This window comes from Hyla sarda, chromosome 6, assembly GCF_029499605.1.
Source record: "Hyla sarda isolate aHylSar1 chromosome 6, aHylSar1.hap1, whole genome shotgun sequence".
NCBI lineage: Eukaryota > Metazoa > Chordata > Amphibia > Anura > Hylidae > Hyla > Hyla sarda.
This window is the reverse complement of record NC_079194.1, coordinates 261603877-261622583: the sequence shown is the minus strand read 5'-3', so window position 1 is coordinate 261622583 and position 18707 is coordinate 261603877. Positions and strand designations below refer to the sequence as shown.

At 39.3% G+C, this 18707-nt stretch overlaps 1 protein-coding gene across 13 annotated transcripts in view; it reads left to right on the top strand.

Annotated features, from left to right (window-relative positions):
* The window catches only part of IRF7 (interferon regulatory factor 7), a 207756-nt gene that overhangs the window by 113995 nt on the left and 75054 nt on the right, over positions 1–18707 (top strand). For 12 of the 13 annotated variants that reach the window (XM_056527142.1, XM_056527133.1, XM_056527139.1 and 9 more), the window contains 2 exons: positions 14952–15115; positions 16449–16534. The gene's annotated coding sequence lies outside the window, so the exon portion shown is untranslated. The remainder of the gene's footprint in view (positions 1–14951; positions 15116–16448; positions 16535–18707) is intronic. The other variant, XM_056527128.1, reaches the window with a different exon arrangement.

Below are 18707 nucleotides of genomic sequence, written 5' to 3'. Positions count from 1 at the left end.
GTAAACGTACGTCATGGTGTGTTAAGTACCACGTCACCATGATGTACATTTACGTCCATTGTCGTTAAGAGGCTATATACTTCCCTGGATGATGTGCTCTCCCTGATCTCTGTATGATGCATTGTCCCTGCTCTCTGCATGGTGTGCTCTCCCTGTTCTCGGCATGCTGCGGTGTCCCTTCTCTTTGCATGATGCATTGTCCCATCTCTCTTCATGATGCTCTTTCCCTGTACTCTCCCTGCTCTCTGCATGATGCGCTCTCCCTGCTCTCTGCATGATGATCTCTCCCTGCCCTCTGGATTATGTCCCGAACACTTTGCAGACAATCACTGGCCTCCAGTCATCTCATACTGGCTACCACTGAGACCAGTGATTGGCTGCAGAGTGGCCAGGGGACATCATCAGGAGAACATATCATCTAGGAAATTAAACAGAGGCATCAGAGAGGACCAGAGACGCATTACTGCACTCAGAAAGCATCAAATAGGTAAGCATAGTTTGTTTTGTTATTTTATTAAACTAGCAGTGTGTCATTTTTTATGCTTCTGCTTAGGAATTTCAGTTAGAAATTCTGGTGCAGCAGAATCCCACTGCTGGCAATGGGATTCCACTGCACAATGCACACTATGGAACGTCTGCCATTAAAAATTCTGCAGTCAAAAGAATGATCTTATCTATGAGGCGGCAATGTCTGTGCTGTCCTAGCACCGACTTATTCAGTGGCACTTGGAAGTGTCAGCTTCGTAGAGAATTTTTTCATGTGAAACTAGCCTTAGACTGTCTAGTCTAAGTTTACTCCATATAAAAATTAGACAGTCTTAGTAAATTTGGGTAATTGGGGGAAAGAAAAGGAAGCATGGTTTAAATGTGACACCATGCACCAAATTTTGCAATGCATACTAGATTTAAAAAACAATCCAACTTAAAAAAAGGTCTAAACTTAGATTAGACAGTCTAAAGCTATGTTCGTACAGCAGAATTTCCATACGAAATTCCGCAGAAGAATTCAGCTGGAAATTCCACAAAATTTACTGCCCATTGATGTTAATGGGATTCCGCAGTCCCATTCAGACAATACATTTTTGCAGCGGTAATTCCACTTTCTGCATTTGTCAAAAATATAAGACCAGTCTCATATTATGCGGAATTCTGCAAAGGAATCCTATTGAAGTCAATGGAGCTTGAATTTTGACCTAATTCGCTGTTCTGAGAATGGCTGTGGATATAGTGTTTCTGGATTTTGCTAAAGCGTTTGATACTGTCCCTCATAGACGTCTGACGGTCTTTGTCTGAAGGTCTTTGGGTTTGGAAACTTTAGTTTGTAACTGGATTGAACACTGGCTCATGGATCGTACCCAGAGAGTGGTGGTCAATGATTCGTACTCTGATTGGTCCCCGGTTATTAGTGGTGTACCCCAAGGTTCTGTACTGGGCCCGCTGTTGTTTAATTTATTTATAAATGATATAGAGGATGGCATTAACTGCTCTGTTTATATATTTGCAGATGACACCAAGCTTTGTAGCACGGTACAGTCTATAGAGGATGTGTATAGGTTACAAGGTGACTCGGATAGACTAAGTGTTTGGGAAATCCAAACACTTGGCAAATGAGGTTCAATGTGGATAAATGTAAAGTTATGCATCTGGGTACTAATAACATGCATGCGTCGTATGTCTTACGCGGAATTAAACTGGCAGAGTCACTAGTAGAGAAGGATCTGGGTGTACATGTAGATCATAGACTACAGAATAGCATCCAATGTCAGGCTGCTGCTTCCAAGGCTGGCAGGATATTGTCATGTATAAAAAAAAGGCATGGACTCGAGGGACAGGGACATAATACTCCCCCTTTATAAGGCATTGGCACGGCCTCACCTGGAATATGCTGTTCAGTTTTGGGCACCAGTCCATAAAAGGGACACTGGGGAGCTGGAAAGGGTGCAGAGACGCACGACTAAACTAATATGAGGCATGGAACATCTTCGCTATGAGGAACGATTAAAGGAGTTACAATTGTTTAGTCTTGAGAAGAGACGTTTAAAGGGGAATATGATAAATGTATATAAGTATATTAATGGCCCATACAAAAAATATGGAGAAAAACTGTTCCAGGTTAAACCCCCCAAAGGACAAGGGGGCACTCCCTCCATCTGGAGAAGAAAAGGTTTAGTCTCAAGGGGCGACACGCCTTCTTTACCATCAGAACTGTGAACTTATGGAACAGTCTACCTCAGGAACTGGTCACAGCAGGAAAAATTAACAGCTTTAAAACAGGGTTAGATACATTCCTGGAACAAAATAACATTAATGCTTATGAAGAAATATAAAACTACATCCCTTCCCCAATATCGCGCCACACCCCTACCCTTCAATTCCCTGGTTGAACTTGATGGACATATGTCTTTTTTCAACCGTACTAACTATGTAACTATGTTGTGCAGTCCCTAAAGTTGATTCTCCTCATAGCTTGTAACTGTGACCAGAACACCTGTTGAGTCTTCTGGAGCCCTTCCAGGGCTTACATTACTGGATAACTTTTTGCAATGGTCATGAATTTATCACATGCAATTTGTTGCACAATTTGTCGTAAGGGGTTAAAAAGTTGTTTAAAAAGGTCACAGAAGAGGAATCTTACAAAGTGGTGTACTGTATCGTAATTTCAAAGAAAAAGTGTACTAGCACCATATTACATTTGGCACTTTTACACATTACCCTCACACATATTAACGTTATAGGAAAATCTTTCCTCATTACCACTCTTGATAAATTCCCCCACTGTGCAGTCAGAGAATACACTGGACATATACAGTAGTTTATGAGTCTGGTGTATTCAACAAGAGAGATCTCCCCTGCCTCCCCCTTCCTTCCCCGATCCACCTTAGGCTAGGTTCACACTGACATAATACAAATGCATTTTTGCATCTGTATAATGGCTGACCTAATTGTGGGCCTGACTACTTTAACACTGTCAGGCTAAGTTTGCAGCCATAAAATAGAAGCAAAATGTATCAAAATGTATACAGCCTTAGGGTGCATTTACACATTGATAACTTGCAGCATTTTTGTCGCTCCGGGAAAACTGCTACGAGTTCCGCTACCTTTAACTTTAATGGGTCCTTTGCAAATTTTTCCTCCACCCATTGAAGTGAATGATAGCAAAACCATAATGGGAAACCTGCTGCGAGTTATCAACATCTGAATGTACCCTTACAGTAATGGACAGGCTGCTATATCCACAGATACACAGCAGCTGCTCATCAATCACTGCTGGAAGACAAGCAGCATTAGAGCTTTGCCTGATAAGCAATGGAGAGGCCACCTTAGTGGAGTAAAACAGTGAGGTGTTTGAAGTTGCAACACCTATTTTGAGCTTAATAGATGCTTATCACTTTTAAAAACTTTTTAATGAAATATCAGAAATTTTAATCAGGGTGGTCCAAAGGGACAGATTAACATAGGGGCTGATGAAGCTGAAGCTCTAGGACCCTACCTGAAAATAGGAACATCTGCCCCCCCCCCCCCTCCCCATTTCGGGGTGTTGCTTGAGAGGGGTGTGGTTACACATAAGAGGTGTGGTTTACATGGAGCATGTTCCGGGATAGGCAGTATCAGGGCATTCTGGGAGTTGTTGTAATTGACGAACTGCAACTCCCAGCATGCCCTTATACAGCCTTTGTGTCTGCAGATGACCCAAAACTACAACTCCCAGTATGCTGCACTATAACCTATCCTATACTACTATGTAGTGCAACATGCTGGGAGTTGTAGTTTTGGTTTGGGTCAGCTGCAGGCTGTATGAGGGCATGCTGGGAGTTGTAGTTATTAACTATCTGCAACTCCTAGCATACCCTGACACTGCAGCTGACCCAAAACTAGTACTACATATTTTTTTAAGGGGGCAGGCTATTTAAGGTTTCGGTTTTTGCCCCCTCCTTGGCTGGTTACCTAACTATCTACCTATGTACCTAACAACCTACCTAGATAGCCACCTACCTGGGGACTTACCTAGCTACATATCTACTTGGCTGTCTACCTATCTGGCCACCTTACAACCAACCTAGCTGTCTACAGAGCTATCTACCTACATGGCTATCTATCTATCTATCTATCTATCTAAGAAACTATCTAGCTACCTACCTACATACCTGGCTAACAACCCACATGCCTGACTATCTATCTACTTACCTGGTTACCTATTTAGCTAAGGAGCTAAGAACCTACCTACCTGGCTATCTATCTGTCTATCTACCTACCTAGCTAAGAAGATACCTGGCTAAAAACCTATTTACTAGGTTATCTATCTACCATAATATTTACATACCTAAGTATGTATTTACCTATTGGGAAGGGACTACCTACCTGAGGACATACTTGCCTATGGGGGGACTACCTAATAAGGGAACTAACTAACTACTGTGCGACATATCTACCTAATGGTGGAACTACCTGCCTACTGTGGGGGAGATACCTACTTAAGGATGGACCTACTGTCCAGCCCACTTTTACTTTACGTGGGGGCATTATTACAGTTAGATGAGCCTATAGATGGGAAGATTGTGTACAGGTAGGGCACTGTATAATGTGGAGTCTAACATGCTTGTCCTACAGATGATGAAGAGATGAGTTTTGGCAGAAAGAAGCTGTCATGGCGGTCTGAGCCATATGAAGAAGAAAAGTAAGGCTTCCTTTACATATGTGCGTCGTTAGTTTTTTTTCTCTCTGGCGCTGCAGAAAATGCAAGGGAGGGAAAATGAAGCAAAAACTGATCTCATTTATTTGAAATGGGACAGATCACAATCATCCGGTGTCTCAGTTTAGATGCCTGATGATTGGACTCGCCGTACCGGCACAGACAGGGGAACGCATCTTACTGCGTTCCCCTTTCCAGCAGTCACAAACAATGAGTGCACTTCTGGCATCAGTTGTTGTGAGTTTTGCCCAGTTTCACCTGAGCTGGATATATGTAACTCTAGCCTAAAGAAAGTGACTGCGATCAGAGAAGACATCACTTGTGAGTCCCTAGATGTAATTTTAATCACTTATATGGTATACAAAGCCTGTGTACAGCTGGTATATATACCTCTATATGTTCCTCTATATAATCACTTATATTGTATACAGATCTGCATACAACTGATATCTACCTCTTTATGCTCCTCTATATAATCACTTATATGGTATACAGATCCTGTGTACAGCTGGTATCTACCTCTTTATGGTCCTGTATACAATCACCTATATGCTATGCAAATCCTGTGTACAGCTGTTATCTACCTTTATATAGGCATTGTATGGGGTAATACCAGTCTATGTACAGTACAGTGCATTAGTCTGTCCCTGTGCGATGTATAGTTTGTTCCTTAGGCACCGGTATTTTTTGGCCATTGTATTATTTGTATACTGGTATAGTGTTTTTTACTCAGTATAGTGATTTTATCCAGTATTTGTGTGGTGGTATAATTTGTTCTATGTGTTCTGTTATTATTGGTAATATTGGTCCCAATACTATGTATTTGGTCAGTAACAGTATAATGGCAGTATGTATGGTGATAATATTACCCCTTGTATGCTGGTAAAAATATTATTCATGGAAAATTATCTTACCTGTTAACGTATATATATATATATATATATATGTATATATATATATATATATATATATATATATTATTTATTTATTTATTTGAGGAATGATTTTGATGGAATAGGGGCAGGGCAGAGGTGGGGCCAGGGGTGGAGTCTCACAGAAGGGCCCTAGCTTTTTGTGGTCCGGGGGCCCTGAGTTTTGCTAATAAACTTAATGCTATGAAATAATGGCTAATTTTATGGTGGAGTTTGGGACAGCATTTCATTCTCTGACCCAGGCAGCACAATGAGGAAGTGGCTGGCAGCATGGGGAGAAGAACCACAGCCTTCATAGTACACCCTGCTCTACAGTCAACCCACTCCCATGTGGGCAGGATGGCATCAGACACCAACATTGATCTGCAGGAGCTGGAGAAGTCAGTGCTGGGGCTGAGCATGTGGGGAAGTCAGGCCTAGGCATTATGTGCAGGGGATCTGAGCTCTACCTACCTACCTAGCTACCTATGTACCTGGCTATCCACATATCTGGCTATTTAACTAGCTATCAAACAACCTACCTAGATAGTTAGCGACCTACCCAGCTACCTACCGTTCTTGGCTTCTTACCTATGCCACACTCTGTGTAGCATGTTGTGTCTCACATAATGTAAATAAATAGAGCTGCTTTGCGGCCCACAAAATGTCCGCAACCCAGTTGATGGGTCCCAGCAACTTGTGTACCTAAAATCCTCAGCACCAGGCTTGCCCATGATGCCCTTAATCTGGCCCTGGTGCTGTAACTCTTACCAGTCTCTACAATGACCAAGCAAAAGTGCTCAGATGAGCTGCTTTCCTGTTCCTTCCTGCTTAGCACCATTCAGCCCTGCTCAGAGAGTGGTGCAAGTGGTGAGTGGATTTATTGAAAAGCTATAGAAAGTATCTAGAACTTTTTATAAAAATGAATACTAACGCTACCTTCATTGCATATAGGTCATTCATAGCTTTGTGTATGCAGTGAATGCAGAAAGACCAATTTCTGCATGTTCTTCCATGCACCTGGTATTTTACAGCACTTTAAAAAGCATGGCACTTTAGAAATGTTTGCTTTAATTACTGGTGGGTATTACGCTGTTAAATACGTTTTAGAATGTTAGAGAAAATGGTCTCTTTTTTCCAGAAAAAGCCCTACTCTTCCTCAAGAGATGTGCCTGGCATTACAGCTTAGCCCTATTTGCTTGAGAGAACGAGCCCCTGGGTAAATGTGGTGCTGTTTCTGGGAAAAAGAAAGAGCAGACCTGTTTCTTTTATCTCATGCAACACATTTACAACCTTCCTGTTAATGCATTTCTCATTCGAATAAAGAGAATAATTTACATACTAAGAATTGACTTTGCAAATTAATACAAAATATGTAACCAGCTGCCCTTGCAACTTTCTCAAACTTCCTAATTCTGACTAAATTCTATTCCACAATGAATATCAATATTTTATTGTAACCAATTCATAAGTTGGGCTAGAGCTCAAAATTGTTCCACCCCCAAGGGTAATAATCCAACATTACAAAGTTTTCATGATGATGCATTGTAGTGTAATTCTCTGTAGTGATACTAGTTATATGATTCCAGTTATATTATATTTGTATGCTGTATTACTTAAAGATAATATAACAGTTTTCTCCCATATTTTGCATCCCAAGAGTAAGGCTAAGTCTCCACTTGGTTTTTTGCACTGCGTTTTTAGGGATTAAAAAAACGCCTGAAAAATCACCAGTGCAAGTGACGTCATCATGCGTTTTTTCTTGCGTTTTTTCTTGCGTTTTTTCCGGCGTTTTTTTCATTTGTGTGGAAATTGCACCTTGGTGGGTTTTTTTTGGTACCCAAAATTTCTTGGGTACCAAAAAAAAAAAAAAAGGATGCAGCAGTGGAAATTTGTTTATTAAACGCGATGTATATATTTTATAACCCAATTTTTATAATTTTATAATAAAGTGTGTGTTTCACTTTTTTTTTATACATTTTTTACATTTTTTATGTAGTACTACTACTCCCAGCATGGAACAGACTGTTCCATGCTGGGAGTGGTAGTACCTGTACTATAGACATATCGCCCCGGGTGTCAGTCCTGACACCCGACGCGATCGTCCATAATATAGCAAAGAAGCGAGTGGGTCTATACATGCACTATACTCCGGCCACTGATGTCAACAGAAATTCATATTTCCCACCCAGAGCTGTGATTGGCCGGATGGTTGCAGCCAATCACAGCTCTGAGGAAAAGATGAATGAATGAGTGGCCGGCCCGGAGTATAGTGCAGAGCAGGGATGCGAGCGATGTATACAGTCGCTCCATCTCTGCTATAGACAGGACGATCACAGAGGGTGTCAGTAGTGACATCCACTGTGATGTGTCCTTAAGCAGGCACTACTACTCCCAACATGGAGCACACTCTGCTCCATGCTGGGAGCTGTAGTACCTGTATTAATAGACAGATCACAGCGATTGTAACTTCTGACACCCGCTGCGATCTGTCTATTAATGCAGGTACTACAGCTCCCAGCATGAGGCAGAGTGTGCTCCATGTTGGGAGTAGTAGTAGCTGCAATTATGGAAAGATCACTGCGGGTATCACTTCTGACAGCCGCTGTTATCCCCCTGTATAATGTATAGATGCAGCGGCCGCTCTCCTATGGTCCCCTGCACAGCCGTTTATATACACATGTTCCTATTTCTCACAGAGAGCTGTGATTGGCTGGAACCATCTGGCCAATCACAGCTCTGTGGGAATATGAATAAGTGTAAATATAGGGGCAGGGGATCATAGAAGAGCGGCCGCCACATCTATATATTATACAGGAGAATCGCAATGGGCGATCTGTCTATTAGTACAGGTAGTACTACTCCCTGTGTGTTCCATGCTGGGAGTAGTACTAACTATAAAAAAATTAAAAACATAAAGCAAAAAAGTGAAAAACACACACACACACACACACACACACAATACATTTTTATAATTGTCGGCTACATTTTTATTTCCCCGCACACATAAATTGATCCCTGTTTAAAAAGTAATAGTTTTTTTTCTCAATAATATACATTTCGTTAGATACAATTTTTTCCTTCACTACTGTATATTTTTGGGGAAAAAAATTTAATGGTACCCTACGAAATTTTATTAAAAACAGCTATCTACATCACTTTTTTTGGATCGCTAAAGTCCAAAAAAGATTAAAAACCGCCTGCAAAAACGCCAAAGTTAAAATCCACATAGGGTTTTTCTTGGCGTTTTCTCACTCTCATAGACTTCTATTGGAGCAAAACGCCACAATTTTGACAAAAAACGCCAGTTTGAGGGAACTACAGCATTTTTTTCAAAACGCCAAAGAGCGGAAAAAACGCAGAAAAAGTGCAAAAACGCCAAAAGGATTTAAAAAAACGCCAAAGTGAAAAAACGCCAAGTGGAATTCGAAATTTGCGATTTCTAATTGATTTACAGCTAACATCTGACCGCAGCGTTTTTTGACCAAAAAAACGCCATGCGGCAGAATTGCCGTTTTTTCTTTGCGTTTTGAAAAAAAAAAAACAAGTGGAGACTTAGCCTAAGGACTAACTGTTCTGTGATGTAGTTTCAACCCTGCTACCTAGAGTTGTTTCAGATACTACTTTATTATTTGTGTGTATAAAAGACAGTTTATAAAGCTCACACTTGTTTTGATATTACCTTTTGTCTCAATTAATATGAAAGTTATTGTGTCTGTACCTAATAACATAAATGTTTCCCTATCAGCCAGTACAGCATCCCAACTCCTGATAAATGTTTCTTGGACAATATTTCAACTGGTTTTATTTATTTATTTTTCCACTGAATTCCTCATAGGACTAAAAAAAAAAAAAAAAAAAAAAAAATACACAATGTCATTAACCCTTCAGACATGGCAATTTATTTTATTTCTTTCAAATCACCTTCTATGACCAATAACCCTTTTTTTAAATCTATTTTTGGTGGGACAAGTTGTACTACTTTTTTGAAAGCCTTAATTTTTACCATATAGTGTATTGTGAAACCAGAAAAAAATAATATAAATTTTTACTATGGATGCAGACAGCAGCCGACACCATAGGCTCAACTGCTGAGCCCGCACAATATATGAGCACCAAATATAAGACGCAAAATGGCAGCACACCAAAGACACTGTGGTTTTAATACTACCAGTATGCAATGTTTCGGCTTTACTGCTTTTCTGAAGCAGTTGCCTGCGCACTCAACCTATGGTGTAACTGTAGGTCATTGGTTGGGAAGAGGCTAATAATGCATCAAGTGCGTGGTGGATTTTACATGCAGGGAGAAATGTGTGTGAAGGAGCCCCAATAGTGATGTGAAGAAGCCCTTGTGTGTGAAGGAGGCCCAATAGTGATGGCTTAGTGAGGATGGGCTCAGTATGCAGGACTTGCTGGTTGCCTTAAAGGGGTACTCCGGTGCTTGGACATCTTATTCCCTATCCAAAGGATAGGGGATAAGATGCCTGATCACGGGGGTCCCGCCACTGGGGACCCCCGTGATCTTGCACGCAGCACCCCTTTAAAATCAGTCCCCGTTAAAATCGGTCTGATTGCTGGCGATCACGTGGGCTGGAGCATTGTGACGTCATGGCTCCGCCCCATGTGACGTCACGCTCCGCCCCCTCAATGCAAGCCTATGGGAGGGGGCGTGACAGCATGAATAGGACATGAGATCAAATATTTTACTGCCCACTATCTTTATTGACTTCCACATAGTGATGCTAAGTTAGTTTTGCTGAATGGTCATGTTATTTCTTTGGTAGTAGGGTTAGAAAGTGACTGTTAGAAAATGCTTCAAGTGCTGAGTACCAGAGAGACTCTTCTTCCTTACCTAGCCTATTGACATACAAGGCTATGGTGGTAATGCTATTAGCATCTGGTGCAAAACCAGATATAGGAAATGGAAAGTGGATTTGTGTCCATTATATGAAAACGTGTCCGAGAAACTAAGTCTTAAGATATATGAACAGTTGGTGGACTAGTTCTTTAGTACTGAGGGGGTATAGATGTATGTATATATATATATATATATATATATATATATATATATATATATATATATAAATATTAATGCAAATTGATCAATGGGGGGGGGATACAAAAATAATCTGAATATTAATACACAGCAATTGAGATAAAATATTAGAAACTGATAACCACAAAAAAAATAAAAAAATTAAAATAAAACCGGATATAAAGTTAAATCTGAATGTGCTTGTAAGTATTAGATAAAAGCCAACACGGCCCAGAAAGGCGTTCCATGTATGAATAAAACCATATACTTAGCTGTTGTTCCTGTCAGTTCCTGTCTGTTCTTGGCATTTCCATTTTGACCCAACTACATTTCTTCCTCATGGAAAGAATTCCTTCCTGGCAGTTATGGAAACCAATAGTCTTCAGAAAACAGTATCAGACGTCTGTGATATGCTTGTCTGTTACCTAAATATGATTTATTTAGTCATGAAAAATCACTTATGAAAATAAACATGGACAAACATATACAAAAGGTGGAGATATGGAAAAGTCTACATCTCATCCAAGATTAGATATCTACACTATGGCCACTGAGAACAGACAATGCAGTCTAGAATGTTGACGTAGGTGTTCTGACGGTCAAATAAATAAATATTTTTCCAGCAGTTTGTAGATGCTGATTTACACTTGGCTAGTAGTATTGTGGAGACTGTTATGAAGGACACAACTGTATAGGTACTAAAATATGACTATAACTACTAAAATAGAACTTATGTATGTATGAAGGTACTAGTAATACTAGCCAGGAGTCAGAGATGGCGCTATATAGTGCCGTTATCTTAGATATACAAGGGTGTCATACAGTGAAGTGATGAAACTGCTCACCTTATTGTGTGGCGCTAGCAGGCACAACAGTTTAAAACACTTTCTTGTGAAGGTGCGGTGTCTGGGAGCAGCTGGCCGTCGGTACCGTTAAAGAACGGTGCAGAATACAGGGTTAGCAGGTGCAGATGACTGTCTCCTGGCAAGGATCCCGTAGCGCTTCACCAAAGAATAACATGGTATCATGTGAATGAAGTCGGACCTGAAGGACCCTTTGAAACGCGTTGTCCTATATAGATGAATAAAAGCATGTATTATCCACATATACAGTGTTATTCTTTGGTGAAGTGCTACGGCCACAAATCGGAATTTTTAGAAAAAAGGGATCCTTGCCGAGTAACCCTCATCTGTACCTGCTAACCCTGTGTAATTTGATGGCTTAACCTTTTTTGTGATTCAAAATCTGACAATCAGAATATCTTATTAAAAGTATAATCCCAATAAACTTTTGAAACAATTTTCATATCCATATTTTCTGACATTTACAAAAAAGTAAGAAACAGCCCATTTTAAAGAGGTACTCCGGTGAATTTTTTTTTTTAAATCAAATGGTGCCAGAAAGTTAAACAGATTTGTAAATTCCTTCTATTAAAAAATCTTAATTATTCCTGTACTTATTAGCTGCTGAATACTACAGTGGAAATCCTTTTCCGTTTGAAACACAGAGCTCTCTGCTGACATCACGAGCACAGTGCTCTCTGCTGACATCTCTGTCCATTTTAGGAACTGTCCAGAGTAAAAGGAAATCCCCATAGCAAACATATGCTGTTCTGAACAGATCCTAAAATGGACAGAGATGTCAGCAGAGAGCACTGTGCTCATGATGTCAGCAGAGAGCTCTGTGTTTCAAAAAGAAAATAATTTCTGCTGTAGTATTCAGCAGCTAATAAGTACAGGAAGGATTAAGATTTTTTAATAGAGGTAATTTACAAATCTGTTTAAAGGGGTTATCCAGGAAAAAACGTTTTTTATATATATCAACTGGCTCCAGAAAGTTAAACAGATTTGTAAATTACTTCTATTAAAAAAATCTTTATCCTTTCAGTACTTATGAGCTTCTGAAGTTTAGGTTGTTCTTTTCTGTCTAAGTAATCTCTGATGACACGTGTCTCGGGAACCGCCCAGTTTAGAAGAGGTTTGCTATGGGAATTTGCTTCTAAACTGGGCGTTTCCCGAGACACGTGTCATCAGAGATTACTTAGACAGAAAAGAACAACCTTAACTTCAGAAGCTCATAAGTACTGAAAGAATTAAGATTTTTTAATAGAAGTAATTTACATATCTGTTTAACTTTCTGTAACCAGTTGATATATAAAAAAAAGTTTTTTCCTGGAATACCCCTTTAACTTTCTGGCACCAGTTGATTTAAAAAAAAAAAAAAAAGTTTTTCACCGGAGTACCCTTTTAACATGATCCTTATTTACTGTAGACATATCTTCTATATAGTATGGAGAAAATCTGCAGAATCAGAAACTCAGATTTCTAGGGTATTAAATTCCTGACCATGTGAAAAAAAATATCTATTTCTAATGTAAAATGTATGCAAATGTTTGCCTTAGATTTGTATACAATCAGAATGTGATTTAAAAAATGTTATGTTTCAAAATGTAGTGTGAAAAGAATCTAAGAAATACCCAAGAATTCAGTAAGGAGGACAATGCTGAGTGTGAAATATCAGCTGCATTTTTTCCGTATATAAATAAAAGGACAATGTTGACTGCCAACTTTCACTTTTCCTGCAATTTGCTGACAGACAGTGAACAAACACATTACAGCTGCCACATTTACTGAGGGGGAAATACTCTAAGGCCTCTTGGAATTGTGTGGGCTACTTTTATATAAGTTTGACTCTAAAATATAGAATTATTATAATATAAATGTATGCCAAAAATGTTGTATGTGTTTTAAAGAGAATGTGACAGCTGTTCACCTGCACTAAACCCAATATACTAGGTTATAGTGTGGGTGAAGATCTTTAACATGAAGGGTCCTTTTAATGTGCAGAGTTCTGTCCTATCATGATGTTATTCATATTGCACTCCAACGCGCAATGGAGGCGGGGAGCCTGCTCACCTGGCTCCTCATCACGAAAGGGGGCGGGCTGGGGATTGAATATTGATGAATTAACAAATACCCCCTAGAGGGTCTATGGGCACTTATATATTGAACAACAACCTTGGGGATGTGCATCCCCTCAGGGAAACCCTGAATAGAGACCCTCTGCGGTCTAAAACTTAACTTTTAATAATTTCAAATAATAATTTTGTGCTCAAAATTTCCACTAAGTGGCAGTGTGTGCTAAAATTACAGTCCCTATTTGTAATGATTTTTATCGCATTCTATGCATGGATGAACCTGATCACGGGGCTCTGTTTGCAGCGCTCTGCTCTGACACCGTCTACAGACATAGTGTCACAGCGCACCGTGATCCATCCATATTGACATGGGGACTGAGCTAAAATCTCCTCCTCTGGCTCAACGTTTCGCTAGTTGGACCTAGCTTTTTCAAGAGTATGAGGTACACTGAGTAATGGCTCCTCTCAGTATTTATGCCCTTGCTGCTAATGGCGCTAATTGTTCAGCGTTCTTATTATCCAATCACACTTCGTGTATCTTCTAACATCATTCTGGTCATGTACGTATTAGGTTTTTATTGGTGGATGTGACTTTAGTATCGGACCAATGGGAATTGTTGCTTATCGGACTTGTAAAAATCAACCTCTAATTCTGGCTGACTGCGCTTGTGTGGATTGCATGTCTTTGGACTTAGCGTTTGTGAGCGTGACAGTACCTTACTGCGCGTGTCTTTGGACTTAGTTTATCTTGATGTCTATGACCGGTACTGCGCATGTTATGGGACTTAGTATTATTCCCGACTGAGTAAGTACTGATATTGCTTGTTAGACTAGTGACTTTCGTTGATCAACTTGAGTATCATCAATATTCTTAATGTGAATGTATTCACTGTTTGTGTTTATTGCTTAAACCCAGTGGTTAGTACTCTCTAACTTCTTATTCCTTCGGGTCTGACGATCCATAAATGCAGTTATATCATAACTTCACATTAGGTGTCTCCATTATGAAATAATATTATATCTGTCTTGGTATTTAAACTATGATTTGCTTTCTTTTTTTTGTATATATGCACATATAACTTCTTATTAAGCTCATTTGTTAGTCACTATATCTATTTTTGATTATTCTTTTCCCAGAAATTACTGCATAATATATTTAATGTGACACAATTGGTCACTATCTGAAGTATGCATCTATATATTGTTAACAGTGTATATATATGAATTTTTGTTAGTCCCGTTGTATCTAAGGAGATTGTTCATTTTATCTTTTGATATATGTATTATAGCATAGCTATCCTTATCCTTATCTGATGTATATATTAATGATTTTTGTGCTTGTTTTTATGTATATCATCAAGAGCTTAATGCCATTTTTATTATTGCTGTTTATTTTAGTATAGTGTGAAGAATGAGCAACCACCAACTCCAAGCCAGATGCATCAACAGCCTCCACGGCACACGATCAGTCAGACCGTCAGCCAGACCACCACGTCTACCCAATGCGCACGTCCGCGCACCCCACGACACCGTCGCACCAACTCCCAGTCTGCTGACTCCAGGTAAGTACTTTTAGATAAGTTCTCATTCATTGTAGGTTGTTCCTAATTTATTGTTCTTAAGGTCCTATCCACTTTTACTACTTTCTGTGTGTGGCCTCTTAGAAGTCTAGAAATAATTTAAATCAAACCATTATAAGATGTATATAAATAATTGATGTTAGTTGTATATTTGGGCTATATCATTCACTGCTATTCTCAGTGTTTCCACCATCACCTAGTGATTTGTAACAATCAATCCCTATTCCTATTCCATGAATGCTGAATATGTGAAGTCCTCATTTAGCCCATTTGGGCTCATACTTTTGAGGCGGTATATCCACCTTGTTTCTTCTTTCAGTAGTATTTTATCTATATCGCCTTTCCTTTCACCCATTAGCATTTTCCTAAGTCCCCAAAACTTTATGGCAAATCTCTCGCCTCTGTGGACCGAATTCATATGTTGTGCAATCAGGGTATCTGCCTCTGTCCCCATGAGGGGATGCACATCCCCAAGGTTGTTGTTCAATGAATATTGATGAGGCAGGGGACCTGAGTGAGCCTCTGCTAGAACAGGTGTTTTATTCTTTTTAAGCATACGCAGTAATGTAAAGCAGACGGTTCCTTGTGCTAAAATATATCTTTGATGATTTGTATAGAAACATATGCCAAATGTATACACTTTATACATATTTAAAGGAAATGAAAACAATAGGATTTGTTCCTATTGTATCGAAAATTGTGGTAAGAAAGGGGCCCAAGTCTTTGAAAAAAAAAGGGAACACAAAAGGGGGCGACATCCCTATATTGAGCAGTAGATCGGTTACAGGGTGGTAAATGTACACTCACCTTTCGGCGATGCCCTAGGAGCACAACACCCCCTTGCAGAGTGCATCCTATAATGCTTATAAATATGGTATTGATATTTGGTCCTGAGTCTTAGCTTTAATAAGTTCTTCATTATTTTACACTCTGTCCATAACTTGATAGTTACATAGTTACATACATAGTTAGTACGGTCGAAAAAAGACATATGTCCATCAAGTTCGACCAGGGAATTAAGGGGTAGGGGTGTGGCGTGATATTGGGGAAGGGATGGGATTTTATATTTCTTCATAAGCATTAATGTTATTTTGTTCCAGGAATGTATCTAATCCTGTTTTAAAGCTGTTAATTGTTCCTGCTGTGACCAGTTCCTGAGGTAGACCGTTCCATAAATTCACAGTCCTCACGGTAAAGAAGGCGTGTCGCCCCTTGAGACTAAACTTTTTCTTCTCCAGACGGAGGGAGTGCCCCCTCGTCCTTTGGGGGGGTTTAACCTGGAACAGTTTTTCTCCATATTTTTTGCCAAACTCAGATGTCTGATCTTCTCTCCATGGATCTTCTCTCAAAACCGAGGTTTCCTGAGGTCTTCTCCTTTCTCAAGTCTCTGTTTACACCTGGGTAAGGCCCATTTCCCAACATGTTTGTACTGCACAGTATACTGTACTTATTGTGGCACTGAAGGAACGGATGCAAAGGTATATGATAATTTAGTGTACATCTGCTTATGTTTTTTTTTCATATACATTGCTGTACATCACAATATAAGGTTGTATACAGATCACATCCTCAGCATGGTAGATATATACAGATCACATCCTCAGCATGGTATATATATATACAGATCACATCCTCAGCATGGTATATATATATTTACAGATCACATCCTCAGCATGGTAGATATATACAGATCACATCCTCAACATGGTAGATATATACAGATCACATCCTCAGCATGGTAGATATATACAGATCACATCCTCAGCATGGTATATATATATACAGATCACCTCCTCAGCATGGTATATATATACAGATCACATCCTCAGCATGGTAGATATATACAGGTCACATCCTCAGCATGGTAGATATATACAGGTCACATCCTCAGCATGGTATATATATATATATATATATACAGATCACATCCTCAGCATGGTAGATATATACAGGTCACATCCTCAGCATGGTAGATATATACAGGTCACATCCTCAGCATGGTATATATATACAGATCACATCCTCAGCATGGTATATATATATATATATACAGATCACATCCTCAGCATGGTATATATATACAGAACACATCCTCAGCATGGTATATATATACAGATCACATCCTCAGCATGGTAGATATATACAGATCACATCCTCAGCATGGTAGATATATACAGATCACATCCTCAGCATGGTAGATATATACAGATCACATCCTCAGCATGGTAGATATATACAGATCACATCCTCAGCATGGTAGATATATACAGATCACATCCTCAGCATGGTAGATATATACAGGTCACATCCTCAGCATGGTATATATATATATATATATATATATATATATATATACAGATCACATCCTCAGCATGGTAGATATATACAGATCACATCCTCAGCATGGTAGATATATACAGATCACATCCTCAGCATGGTAGATATATACAGATCACATCCTCAGCATGGTAGATATATACAGATCACATCCTCAGCATGGTAGATATATACAGATCACATCCTCAGCATGATATATATATACAGATCACATCCTCAGCATGGTATATATATACACAGATCACATCCTCAGCATGGTAGATATATACAGATCACATGCTCAGCATGGTAGATATATACAGATCACATCCTCAGCATGGTAGATATATACAGATCACATCCTCAGCATGGTAGATAGCATGGTAGATATATACAGATCACATCCTCAGCATGGTAGATATATACAGATCACATCCTCAGCATGATATATATACAGATCACATCCTCAGCATGGTAGATATATATACAGATCACATCCTCAGCATGGTAGATATATATACAGATCACATCCTCAGCATGGTAGATATATACAGATCACATCCTCAGCATGGTAGATATATACAGATCACATCCTCAGCATGGTAGATATATACAGATCACATCCTCAGCATGGTAGATATATACAGGTCACATCCTCAGCATGGTATATATATATATATATACAGATCACATCCTCAGCATGATAGATATATACAGATCACATCCTCAGCATGGTAGATATATACAGATCACATCCTCAGCATGGTAGATATATAAAGATCACATCCTCAGCATGATATATATATACAGATCACATCCTCAGCATGGTATATATATACACAGATCACATCCTCAGCATGGTAGATATATATACAGATCACATCCTCAGCATGGTAGATATATATACAGCAGATCACATCCTCAGCATGGTAGATATATACAGATCACATCCTCAGCATGGTAGATATATACAGGTCACATCCTCAGCATGGTATATATATATATATATATATATATACAGATCACATCCTCAGCATGGTAGATATATACAGATCACATCCTCAGCATGGTAGATATATACAGAACACATCCTCAGCATGATATATATACAGATCACATCCTCAGCATGGTAGATATATACAGATCACATCCTCAGCATGGTAGATATATACAGGTCACATCCTCAGCATGGTAGATATATACAGGTCACATCCTCAGCATGGTATACAGTGGCGGATCCAGGGGGGGGGGGCAACAG